Source organism: Delphinapterus leucas, chromosome 16 (genome assembly GCF_059928025.1).
Source record: "Delphinapterus leucas isolate spDelLeu-1000000601 "Yukka" chromosome 16, BTC_Dleu_Yukka2, whole genome shotgun sequence".
NCBI classification, from domain to species: Eukaryota; Metazoa; Chordata; class Mammalia; order Artiodactyla; family Monodontidae; genus Delphinapterus; species Delphinapterus leucas.
In genome coordinates, this window is record NC_143144.1 from 55,307,721 (window position 1) to 55,321,403 (window position 13,683).

Consider the following 13,683-nt stretch of genomic DNA (forward strand, 5'->3'; position numbering starts at 1 on the left):
TTTATGCAAATTCCATTTTGAACATTTTCTGACAGTAGCTGAGATTCTTAAGATAAGGAAAATGAATTTGGGATGACCACTTTAATTTGACTGAACTCTGGGGTTAGGAACTATCAACCACAATGGATTCCAAATCCCATGGCCTGCTCCACAGTGCAACAAGACTGCGCTAAAGGGCAGCAGGGAGATGGCCAGTTGAAACAGACATTAATTTGTGGCTTAGCTCATGCCAACTACACCTCATTTGAATCCACATTTGTCTAAAGTAGCTGAATAAAATGTTGGCCAGAAACAACCTTAAATCGTTTTTGAAAGAAGGGAAGGGGGAATGAAATTGGCCTGACATTTTCGTAACACGCAAAAATGAGAAACTCAAGTTAAAGAGGCTGTAGGAGAACAGAATTTGCCACCCAAAACATGTCTCTTTGACATATTATTTTAAACTGGTTACAGTTTCTAAGAAATAGCAGACATGGGAAAAATTCTGAAAACCAAATCATAGTTACCCTTTTGGAAGAAACATTTATCAGGGAAATCTTCATTTGTAAGGGTGTCTCCATGGCTATACCAGGAAGAGGAGGATGATCTGATCTCCAGAAACCCTTAACAATGGAGAAGATGACTGATCTACATAACAACCTTACCCTGGCTTACAGTGCTTTTCCTGGCCACCTCCCATAACTGACGCTCATCCTCTTTTATCTTTAGCTGAGGATGGTATTGAAAGCAACGGAGTTGGTCACTTGGGGGAGTTACTCAGTTTTCCTGGCTCTCTACCATGTATACATGTTGCTACACTTTTGTTTGGTTTTCTCCTGTTAATCTGTCTCATGTCAATTTAATCCTTAGATCAGCCAGAAGAACCTATAAAAGTAAAGGAAAATTTCTTACCAAAGCCTAGTCCCAAGTTGCTGATGTACCTGAAGGCTCAGAATAAAGACAATGGAGACTGAACAGGCAGTGACCTTGGTTGACATACACTACGAGCAAGAGTAACGATAAAACCAAGTAGTGAAGGAACTTAAAATTTTTCTAGATCATTTATTACACCTAGAAGGGGCACTATTATCCTTTTTAAAGGTAATACATAAACATGATACAAAAAATTTTAGCAGGACAAAATGGTATAGAGTGAAAACTAAGTTTTCTTCCTATACCACTCCCTCCCGCCTCCCCCCAAGGTTACTTATCTCTAGCAACTCCTCCTGAGATGGTCCACATTCACAGGAGCAATGAAGCACTATTCTGCATACCTGGCCTTTTTTTTTTTTTTAACTTAAGGCAGATTCTACCATTTTTTAAAAAGTCCCACCACCCCTTGTGATGAATTGGGAGATTGGGATTGACATATATACACTAATATGTGTAAAATGTATAACTAATAAGAACCTGCTGTACAAAAAAATTAAATAAAATTCAAAAAATTTTTTTAAAAAAAGCTCCACCCGCAGTGGTTGAGAGTCCGCCTGCCGATGCAGGGGACACGGGTTCGTGCCCCGGTCCGGGAGGATCCCACAGGCCGCGGAGCGGCTGGGCCCGTGAGCCATGGCCGCTGAGCCTGTGCTCCGCAACGGGAGAGGCCACAGCAGTACGAGGCCCGCGTACCGCAAAAAAATTAAAAATTAAAAATTAAATTAAAAAAATTTAAAAAAGCTCCACCACCCTTAAGTCTCCAGGGGCATGGGAAGGTACCAAATTTTTTTTTTCTCATTCCTGAAATCACTTACTAAAAAGGAAACAGGAGAAATCCTCCCTACTATGACTGCCAGTCAGTTTCATTCTTTTTAATCTTATTTAGGTTCCACTCTAAGATGACAAAGGAAACTAGGGTTGGTGTCAATCGTCATGAACATTCCACTGAAACCTTCACTTTGCCATAAATTAATGGTTTCAGACATAGAATGCTACACAATCAGTGCTCATTTTCCAGAGATTAGATGCTCCAGAAGTCTCACTGAGAATATTTTCACCAAAACACAAGGGTCTTGAGATACATGGAAAAGCAAGCTGGGGCTGCCCGTGGCCCAGGCAACTTGAAACAGCACATTTTAGAATGCTGCTTGTCCCGCTGCTTGTCCCACTGCCCTCAACAGCTGCACTGGTTTCCCGTTCTTTTGTCATTTCCACAAAAGGCCTGAAGAAAAAAACAAAACAAAACAAAAACCACAAGCCTGGAGAAAAAGTGGAAATGTTTACAAAGAAAAGAATCTTGAGGATATTCAAAAGTCTTTGCGGGGGCTAACCTGAGGCTCACAGGGTAGTCAGAGATGGTGGGCCCCGAAGTCCAGCAGGCGTTGAGTTGGTAACTGTGGGAAGGGGATAAAAGTGTCTATGGGGGCTGGAGATACCCAGACTAAAGAGACTTCCCAGGTAACCTGAAAACGCAAAAATCAAAGAGCCCAGTGAGAATATGCTGGAAGCTCAGTGGGGCAATTTCTCTGGGAATTGGACAAAACTAATACAGGAGAGCTGTATTTTGTGCCAGAAGCCCACAAAGAGATGAAAATGTGTATGTTCAAAATATGATTTTCTCATATCAATGGATGATGGTTAAGGGGTATGGGTGGTCCTGAAACACATACGTCTACTACAACCATCACTTCAACCATCATCAGGTCTATTTTTGCAGCTTTATTATCTTGTAACGTTTATCTTTTGTACTTCAAAGATATCCAAAATGTTTCCTAAATTGTGGTCCTGCAAATCACGGTGACTGTGTGGCCTTTTCATAAAATTACATCACAACTTTCATCGCAAAATTACTGATTTTCGGGCATTGCTTTCCACTCAGTGAACCTTCACTTAATGAACATTTGAATATGATCATAGAATGAAAAAAATCTGTAATGTATTAACAGTGAATTAAACTTCATCAAAATGGCTTGTAGAAGTTCTAGCGCAGATAAAGAACAGAGTAGCTTACAGGCTATTACTGGCAAAGAATGGTGGATCCTTCTGCTTGCCAGCCAAAGACAGCCATGTGCCAAATGCATAAATGCAGTTTATAATTCACTCAGCTGGCCAGATTTTAAATCATGCAATTCTAAAACTAATTTTCTTGATTTGGGGGAGTTACAGTATTTCTTTTTTTTTTTTTTAACATAAGGTGAGGCTTTATTACTACTGTCATATCATCTCACTTGAATAATTTATATTTACATTACATGAAATTATCCCTTATTCATTAGCATGTGTCTTCATTTACTTCTTAGTAGGGATTTTATATGGAAAATCCACTCTTTGCCTTTCTTTTCTATGTCCAAATCCTACCTATTCCTCCTTTCTCTCCCTGAGTGATTGCATCCAGTCTCATAGCTTCAAATACCATCTACATGCTGATGATGCTCAAAGGTACCATTTCCAGCTCCAGCCAACTCTAAATCTAAGAAAACCGAATGGGCATCTCAAACTTCATATGCCCAAACAGAACTCTCAGGATCCTCCCCAAACCTTCCTCTTTGGTCCCCATCTCAGTAAATAGCATCATTATATTCACCCAGTCAAAAACACTGGGCTTATTCTTGGCTTTTATTTTTGCTCAAACCACACACCCAACTCAGCAGGCTCTGCCTTCAAAATATACCCCGAGCTTGACCAGTTCACATCATTTTATAACCACCACGCTAATCCAAGCTACGCCCTTATCTCTAGCCTAGGCCGGAAGGGCCTCCTACAGGTCACACTGATTCTATTCTTGCCCCCAAAGTCTATTATTCTCCATTCAGGACCCAGAGAAATAATTTTAAAGCTCAAAGAAGATCATACTATTCTACTCAAACTTCTCAAAAGGTATCCAATCACACTCTGGGTTTTGCAGTAAATCTAAACTCCTATCATACCTACAAGATCTGGCTCCCACCTACCACTGATCTCATTTCATATCACTCTCCCCATAACAAGCCCCCATTCAAGGCCAGCCAAACTGGCTGCCTTCCTGTCCCTCTATCACGCCAAGCTCAGCCTACACCAAGGCCTTTCTTTTTGCTTGCTGTTCCCTCTGCTAACCACTTCCCCCCAGATTCCTGCACTCCATCCAGATCTCTGCACAAAATTTCTACCCACCCACCTCACACACACAGAACTTCTCAGACCTCTTTCAAAAAGAACCCCTCAGGGCTTCCCTGGTGGCACAGTGGTTGAGGGTCAGCCTGCCGATGCAGGGGACGTGGGTTCGTGCCCTGGTCCAGGAAGATCCCACATGCCGCGGAGCGGCTGGGCCCGTGAGCCATGGCCGCTGAGCCTGCACGTCCGGAGCCTGTGCTCCGCAACGGGAGAGGCCACAACAGTGAGAGGCCCATGTACCGCAAAAAAAAAAAAAAAAAAAAAAGAACCCCTCACTCCTTTTATAGCACTTATTATCACTTGAAATTATATTATCTACTTAGTTATTTCCTTCATTCACAAAACAGTATTTAGTGAGCACTCACCATGTTTATGTTCAAGGTGCTCTTCTAGGAGCTGAGAAGACAGCAGTGAATAAGCAAAGATCCCTGCCCTCATGGAGGTCACATTCTTGCTCGTCACCCCACTTGAATCTAAGCTCCAGTCTGTCTGTGACCACCGGGTCCCCAGTGCCTAGAGCAGTGCCTTGGCACAGAGTAGGCATTCATACATATTTACCAAATGGCTGAAGCATCCCATCCGCCTGAGACCATCTGCTTCCCTGAGGACTCCCACCCAGAGTTCTTCCTAACAGATGGGTCTCTGACTGAGGGACCCAGAATGTCCGCTGTGTCCCTTTAGGCACAGCAATGGGGACAGTCAGCCTCCCATACCTGAGTTGGGTCCCTAACCCTGCGCCTGACTAACTGCCCTTCCTTTCTGCCCACCAAGGCACCCTGCAAGCTCCCCAGGTGGCCATGCAACGGGTAAGCATCTCACTGGGTCATAAGAACACCTGGTCCACGTGGGGAGCGGACCAGGCAGTCAGCAGCAAGCAAGCCAGCTTCTCTCAACAAAGGGTGGCTGGACTCGAGACGCACGGGTCATACTGCCTCCCTGGCTCAGTGTCCTGCCCTCAGTACTCACGTGAGACCTTCACCATCAACTAGCTAGCACGCCTCAAAGTGCTGTCAGCACTGGAACACACTGATTTTAAGGATATATTTTTGCCTCTTTCAACTGCCACAGATGCAAGACATTTACCTGCTATGATGAGTAATTAAGTTTCTTTCGGGGGAAAAAAGGAAGAACATTTGTTAACTGTGAAATCATCTGATCGCAAATAAAAATGAAGGTAATTGCGAAACACAGTTAATTTATCTTTCTAAAAAAATGGTAGCTGGACTGGTAGGAAGGAAAATGCAAATATCTTGAAGAACCACTCTGGAGGACTCAAAATCGGTATTTAAAATCCATGTTTCCAACCTATGTATTCACATCTCATTGTTAGCACAGAATTGCCCAGCTCTACATCTCAGAGCCAAATAGGATTACTCTGTATTTGCTCATTTTATTCCCTTGGAAGCATTCTCATATAAGCTTTCAGCAGGGCAGGATTCATTTCTCTGTCTGGGGGCCCAGCGAAGCCAAACAATGCACCTAAGATCCCACAATAAGCAGCGAAATAGGTACCAGAACCCAGATATGCCTATAGGCCCATCCCAGTGTCCTTCCCTCTCTAATAGAAAGGACAGTGTGGTTCTCTGAAAATCACATTCTACAGTTCACTGAAAACATGTCCCTTCACCGCAGCAGCAGGAAAAAAAAAACACACACACATACATATTCACCAGTGGTTTAAGGTGCTGGAAAGACGCATTGGTCCTGGAGCTGTGGACAGAGAGAAGGTCTCACAAACTCTTCCAATAAATGCCACTCCTGCAATGACAAACATACAAGGCATCTGCTGCGAATCGGGCATCCTGTGGCCTCTCTCCAAGGAGGCCGTCCAAATACCAATTGCCAGGCACCCTGTTTAGACTCAGAGCCTCCCTCCTCATCTTCCAGCCCCGCTTCCTTCTTACCCTGACTTCGCCTAGTAGAAACAGAATCTTCAGTTCACTGGTTGAAATGGTCCCCATTAGAATCAATGGATCTTGGACAGAAAGAAGCTCTAGAGATCATTTATAACAGATGTCGAGTGGGTCACATCTAGCCTACAGAGATATTATATTAATCTGCGGGATATGCCTAGAAATTTGAGCCAAAACTTAAAAATCAGAGATGTCACATAAAAACCCAGACTTCGGGCTTCTCTTTAAAAAAAAGAGGATCTGTCAAAATAGCCCATGTTCATGTCTGGAAATGATCAGCTGGTGCTAAGTAGCAGCTGCCCTTCACAGGCAGGCTTGGCTATTCCAATACGCCACAGTCCCTACCATTCCCTATCGTCACAGAGAAAAGCTGTGGCAATCATTGTCCTTGCGTTATTTTGTTCGGGGTACAGAAATATTTCCTTCTACCTCTGGTTCTAACGAAAGTAGGAACACAAAAAAGGGGCTGAGGTCTAAGAGGAAAAAAAAAATGGTATAGCACATATAGCAACTAAAGTTAGCAACCTCACTCCTGTAGACATCTGCAACCCCTGAACAAGAACAACACTCCCATTTCATACAAGTGTAAGCAGAAAACTTACCCACTCCCACAGTTAGAATTTGCTCTGCCTTTAGACCCTAGGTCCAATCCAGGACTCTTTTGCTATGCCCCATTGCACAGTAATCTTATATTACAAAGCAAAAAGCAAATTTTGTGTGTATACACACACACACACACATATGTGTGTGTTTCCCTCCAAGCTAGATACTCAATTCAAGGAACTACAGTTGAAGTATCCAACCTACTCTGTACTAAAATGCTTGCCATACCTTCATTTGCCAAAGAATATAAGAGTAAGTTATATCAGGTTCCCTAAGGGCTTGTTTCCTAATGTGACATTTTCAATAAAACGTTACTGCTTTAAGCACAGAAATAGTTCTCACAAATACCATAAATCCGCTACTTCAAAAGTGCTCAGTTAACGTTCCAAACTGTCTGAAACACTCCTTATGCTAGAAAAATGTCCTTTAATATGCATCTTGAATACAAGGCTATCAATAAGCTTACGTATAGGTATCAACGCTGTAATAAATGAACAATGTTCAACTACAAGGTCGTGGAGGGGTTATTTATATCGTCCCCTCAAAGCGTGTGTTGATTCATTCCCTCAGCAGATATTTACTGAACCCTGTTACATGCCAGGCAGTGCACGAGGTGATGGATACACAAAGATGAACAGACCAGTCCTTGCCCCTAAGTGGCTCTGTCTGGGTAAAAGATCTAGACACTCAAAGACTTCTAAAACAACGGGTAAACATAAAGATCTGGGTAAGCACAGGTGCCGTGGGAGCCCTGAGCAGGGGCTCCTAGTGCAGCTGAGGTGAAGAGATGCTTCCCAGCACGGACAGAGGCCTGAGGAAAGCCTAAAGCGGGGTGGGAGTGGAGCAGTCGGGGGGCGAACCGAGGGAAGGAAGGAATGACAGGGACAGTGTGGGTAAAAGCGAAAAATATGAACAGTCCCTCCCTCCGATTGAGTCTTGTCCAGATTTTGTATCACCTTATGGGTCTTAAAACCCCCCACCTTATGCCACCTGACCCAACATCTGCCGAGACTTGATGCACAAGCCCCACACGTGCACCCGTGGAAGCTGATCTTGCCAAGTGCCCATACCAACAATGCCACCAAGCCTTTGTGTCGGAACCGCCATCTTCCAGTAATTTGCCAAAATGACCAACACAAACGGAAAGAGGACGGGCACCCGCTACATGTTCTCTAGGCCTTTTAGAAAACATGGAGTTGTTCCTTTGGCCTCATACATGCGAATCTACAAGAAAGGTGATATTGTAGTTATCAAGGGAATGGGCACTGTTCAAAAAGGAATGCCCCACAAGTGTCCCCGTGGCAAAACTGGGAGAGTCTACAATGTTACCCAGCATGCTGTTGGCATTGTTGTAAACAAGGGCAAGATTCTTGCCAAGAGAATTAATATGCGTATTGAGCATATTAAGCTCTCTAAGAGCCGAGACAGCTTCCTGAAACATGTGAAGGAAAATGGTCAGAAAAAGAAGGAAGCCAAAGAGAAAGGAACTTGGGTTCAGCTGAAGCGCCAGCCTGCTCTACCCAGAGAAGCACACTTCGTGAGCACCAATGAAAAGGAGCCTGAATTGTTGGAACCCATTCCCTATGAAGTCATGGCATGATAGGTGTAAAGAAAATAAAAGACCTGAACTGTTAAAAAAAAAAAAAAAAAAAAAAAAAAGCCACCAATTCAGCCCTGCTGCCTGGCAATGCCCACCTTTCACATCCTCAGGGCAACAAATACTGTGCCAGAGTCTGCAGGACCCAAGAAACATGGGGGTAGAAACACTGAGCCTTCCAGTATTTCCAGAACTTCCATGATGTCTAAGACGAGAGTAAACAGATTTTTTTTCCTGTGCCATCACAGGACGGTCCTGCCTCCATCTCAGGATCTGGATTTCTACAGACAGAATCTACTATGTGGCCGAGCCTCAAGCAGCAAGTTTTGTGAGAAAGTGTTCCAGAATATCTGCCCATCAAAACGCCCAGGTGGAGCTCCCCTTTTCTTCACAGACAAAAAAGGGAGGAGCCGCCAGCCCTGATCTAGGCTGAGGCAAAGCCAAGGGGCAGCATCTCTGAAAGACAAGCGTTAGGAAAGGGGCATAAAGAGGAGTGAAGACCAAATATATGGCCATGGTTAGGGTTCAGGGTCAAGGTCCGTTCGAGAAAATAAGGAAGCATCCCTGGATCTTAACTGGTGGGTAGGTTCCCAAATCTGGCTGAAAATTAGAATCACCTGGAAAACTAGAACAGTTTCTTGGGCCTCAGACCCATTAAATCTGAATTTCTGGTTTGGAGGCACAGGAACTATTCAGGTGATTGTGATGCCTAGGCTCTGATACTCATTTGGAAAAGGGTATCTTTCACCCTTTTCCAGAACACTCTTTCACCCTCCAGAACAATTTCAACGTTATTAGTTCAGCATCTTTCCAGCAGGATTCAAGGATCCAGGCTTTGGGGGAGTTGCACATCCTTAGTATGTTTACCCACTCCCTAAATCACACTGTCACAACCATCACTTTACTCCTTTTTATTTTAAATAAAAATAGAAGGCCAGCAGCCAGGATGGCAACTGGGTAAGTGAAGCCAGCCTCCCTCTCTGCCCTTGTCGCTATATATCATGACCCAACGCCGGGGCCTCCAGATGATCTACTGGAGTTGTCCAGTCTCAGCAGATCTGAGCCCTTGTACACCTGTGTAGGCAAACCCTGGTAGAGCAAAGGGTCGGGGAGCATCTGGTCACCAAGGTGGCCTTTGAGGAACCGCTCCAAGGCACACAGCACTCTGATCAGATCCTTACTGCCCACCAAAGAGCAGGACACTGCAGATCAATGCAATGCCTGGAAACCTGCCAAGCCAGCCGAGCACTTCTATTCCCAGATTTCCACTTGTGGTCAAGAAACGACCTGAGCAATCTCGAGCAAAGAATGGCAAAGTAAGTTCTGTGTACCACAAGGATGACAGGTCGGAGTAAGCCGGTTCCCTGAATGGACCAGCCTCCAGAGATCTCTTCCCCGACATCACCAGATGCTACTAGGTGACCTTCAGACAGCCCAGCACCAGAGAAACCCATGGCTGACCAAGGTCAGCCTTCCTGACTGCAAGGCCGAGCAGCAATCCATAGTATCCTTCACAAGAACAAGGAGACACTCAAGCCTCCCCTTCAACCTAAGGGCTCTCCACTTCAGCCATAATGCAAATTTGGAAGAGCACAGGTGAGGCAGGAAGCCTAGGAAAAGCACAAGATATTAATTTATCCCTTCTGGGGAGAAAAGCAGTCCAATATTTCTTGCAGTACCATTATATCCTGGCCTAAAACAAGACCATTCTCTGACCCAACCCTCCAACAGATGTCACAAGAGTTGTTCAAGGCCCTGCCAAACACCCTGAACCATCACCTTCCTCATCTACATCCCCATCTCTAGCCTATCCCAAGAACACAGAACAATCCTGGATGTTGTGAAAGTCACCTTAGCCACCTTCATTCCTACTCAACATCAATCCAACAATCCAACCAGCTCTGGACCAATGGGAGCCTCTCCGGATACATGTTCTCCTAACTACCATGTCTCTCTCCTTCAGAGCACAAATCACTTATTTTTACATTGTTTTCCTACTAACCTATATGTATGGACAAGGATCATGTCAACATTCGTTTTGTCTTTTTGTTGTTGTTTAACCTCTTTTGTTTGCTTGACTTATGATCACTGTATCCCAATAGTGACTTCAAACCCTCTAGGTTCCTTCAAAATATACCGCAAATTTCATACCTCCCAGCTAAAAGATGACCAAGTCAACCCATTCCCTAACTACTCAGTCTTACCACTGGCCTCTGGAATCTAAGCATCCACTAATTGGTCCACTAATTTAGTGGACTATGAAGGACCCTGCTCAGAAGGCTAGTCTAGTACTGGTAAAGCACTGATCCAGTTGGACTCCCAAGGTCAGGTTCACCTGCAAAGGCCAAAGTCAGCATGGAAAAGTCTACCAGGTGATGAGGAGAGAAGAAGAGAGTCAAGATGTGTAACCTGAGGTTCCTAGTCGACCCTAACCAGGGTCTGACACTAACGCTCAACCTAATGTTCAAAGCACCTGTACTCTGCCTGGTTTCTATCTCACCGGGAATCTGATAATTCTAGTTATGAGGCATGACATGACATAACTTCAAATTTCTGGGACTGCTTGATGCCAGAGCTGTTTCCTATTACTCTTCAGCTCCTAGAAACTTCTGGGTCCCTGACCATTCCCTGGACTTCTGGTTTCATTCCCTGTCCCAACCCCTGCTACTTTGTGTGTGCCCTAACTCCACCTAACTACGCGACCTTGATGCATCCTGCCCATGGCATTCACCTAGCTCCTGGCTCTGCCCCCTCCGCACACACCCCCGCCCCCCAAAGCCTGGCACATAGGAATGTCTGCTGAAGGTAACTCGACCTTACCTACCTGCTCTCCTGCCTCTCAGACTTGGCCCCTCTCTCCTTGTTCTGAGTCCAAGGCCCAACTTTCTTCCCAAGCTCATGGGAGACTCCCCTCCCTCACAAATTCCAACTCCTCCATCAACAAACCCAGACAGTCCAGGGGAGAAAAATCAATCCCCAGCTGGCCTTGAGGCTGACCAATTTGGGAAGAAAACAACTCACAATAATTATCTTTCCTGTTTGTGCAGTTTTTAAAAATCACACTGCCTTTAATGCTTTAACATGACTTCACTCATGTTTTGACCTTGGAAAGCACTTCCCTATTTCTCACAGCAAATCCCACTGGGGCCGGGGCCAGACCCAGTGCCATATCCTCAGGACCTGAACACTACTGAAGTTTCCAAGATGCTCAATGCCCAGGTGGCTCCTATGTCCAAACCCCACTCACCTCTAGTCCCACTGCCCCGCTGTCCCCCTTTCCCACCCGTTGGCAGAAGAAAGTGGATCTTTGGGATCTTTTTATAGTTCTCCCACCTACTCCACAAATTCAGTAGGAGGCAGAATGAAGTTTCCAAGTTCTCTGAATGACACAAAGCTCTTAAAGTAGAATAAAATTAGTTGAAAAATGATTTTTATCTCCTTAAAAAAAAAAAAAAGACACCTACTTTAAATGATTCACAGTGACTCCATACTTTCTTCCACTGGAATATGCTTTTCTTCCTCCCAAAGGTGGTCGTACCCTCCTTTCTCCCCATCCAGTCCTAAAACAAGATACCTCCTCAGGATTCCTGTTCTGATTTGGGGGCCCCCAAGAAAAAAAAATTTTTTTTTAAACTGAAGTACAGTTGATTTACTAACACAACATTTTGTGTTAGTTTCAGGTGTACAGCAGTGATTCAGTTATACATATATTCTTTTGTAGATTCTTTTCCCTTTATAGGTTATTACAAAGTATTGAATATAGTTCCCTGTGCTATATAGTAGGTCCTTGTTGGTTACCTATTTTATATATACTAGTGTATATATGTTAATCCTAAACTCCTAATTTATTCCTCCCAGAAACATGGGACACTTCACGAATTTGTGTCATCCTTGTGCAGGGGCCACGCTAATCTTCTCTATATCATTCCAATTTTCTCGTGCTGAAGCAAGCACGAGAAAATCTTGACGATAAACAAGTCAGGCAATATTCCTGTCCCCTGGATGGGATAAATAAGATAAGTACAGATTGAAAGTAGTTTTTGCTGGTGGCACTAAAGTTAGGTAGTCAGGGCTGGCCTCAGTTAAGAAATGCTATTTGATCTGAGCTGTCCCTGGTGAGAATACCCCAGCCATGGCAAGAGACAGGGAAAGAGCTCTGCAGGTAGAGAGAGGAGCAAATGCAGAGACTCTCGGGGGAGGAGCCTCGGAGCCACCTACAGGGGCTACTCTTCCAACTCATCTCCAATACCCCAGCTTCCCACTGCAGCCTCCATCACCACCAATCAGCTCCTAGCTCAGCTGTGTGGCCCCACCAGGCCTAAAGTCAAAGCCTTTGCTCAGGCCGCTCCCTCTGCTGCCTCGGTACCTGTTAGCTCCCTCTTGTCCCTCAAGGCCCCCGTGGTTGGGCCCAGTGCCTTTCCCCTCTATCCCACAATCATGATATATTCTGAAGCCCTTTCTTCTGTCTGGTTCCCCCAACTGACTGTTCCTTGATCACTGGGGTCCAATCTAACTCATCCCTGTTGGCCCGGAACCTGACACATAGGTGGTGCTCAGAAAAGGTGCACTAACTTGAAGTGCCTCACGTGCGCACACAAGTGAGCACATATATAAACTGGTGAAATCGGCATGAGGACTGCAGATTGCAGAAGTGCCCATTTCCTGGTTTGGATGCTGTACTAGTTCTGTAAGATGCCACTACTGGGGGAGGCTGAGGGAAGGATACACAGGACCCTGTGTCTTTTGGCAGTGGGGCAAATTCCTAGGAGTCTATTTCTAAGATTAAAACTTCTTTTAAAAGCCCAAAGATTTTACCTTTTAAATACTCTGATTTGTGGCTTCTCCTTAATAATAGCAAGATCTGGTGACATTGAGCCTCCAGGCCAGCAGTTGGATGGGGCCGGGCAGTAGCTGTTCCCGCTTACATAGCCATGGCTCTCAGATTCCTCTCCCGAAACACCAAGGCCAAGAGTCCATTGCTATTTATTATGGTGCCTGCAGTGCTTTTTCTCTTAGAAATATTGCTCTACCAAGAGTAGGAAAATGAAAGACCAAGAGGGTCTTGTATTTCCAGAAAAAAGGGAGACGGCCACATTTTTGTGAAAGTAAAAAACATTCCTGTGAGTTTTGATTTGAAATCCCCTACCCTTCACGCATGTTACCTGCTCGGCCTGAGGCATTTGAGGTTTGGACCCTGGACTGTAACTCTTTAAGACCAAATTTTTTACTCTAAGTCAGCAAATAAATTTTAAAACCAAACCACTGGAAAAGAACACAGCTTAAGCACACAGTAACCCATTCTGCCCTAAATATTTTGGTTCTTTCGTCTCACCTTTCCTGAGAACACAGGATCCTGCTATCGGCCACCAAAAGAGAAGGTGCCACCCCTTATGCATGATCACATCCAGATAAATAAGCAAGATCTTGTTTTTCCACTGAAACTGCAGTTCTGTTTAGCAGGGGAGGGAAAAGGCCCTCAGGGCATGCCTTCCCCGACCCTTCCCTTCA

General features: G+C 44.7%; 1 protein-coding gene and 2 pseudogenes across 2 annotated transcripts in view; 1 reads left to right on the forward strand and 2 right to left on the reverse strand.

The window, feature by feature from the left end:
* Nucleotides 1-13,683, reverse strand: part of SORBS1 (sorbin and SH3 domain containing 1) — a 241,929-nt gene that overhangs the window by 166,512 nt on the left and 61,734 nt on the right. The window lies entirely within an intron of this gene.
* LOC115801489 (large ribosomal subunit protein eL21 pseudogene) lies at nucleotides 7,084-8,508 on the forward strand (annotated as a pseudogene).
* On the reverse strand, nucleotides 12,032-12,129 carry LOC115801526 (U6 spliceosomal RNA; annotated as a pseudogene).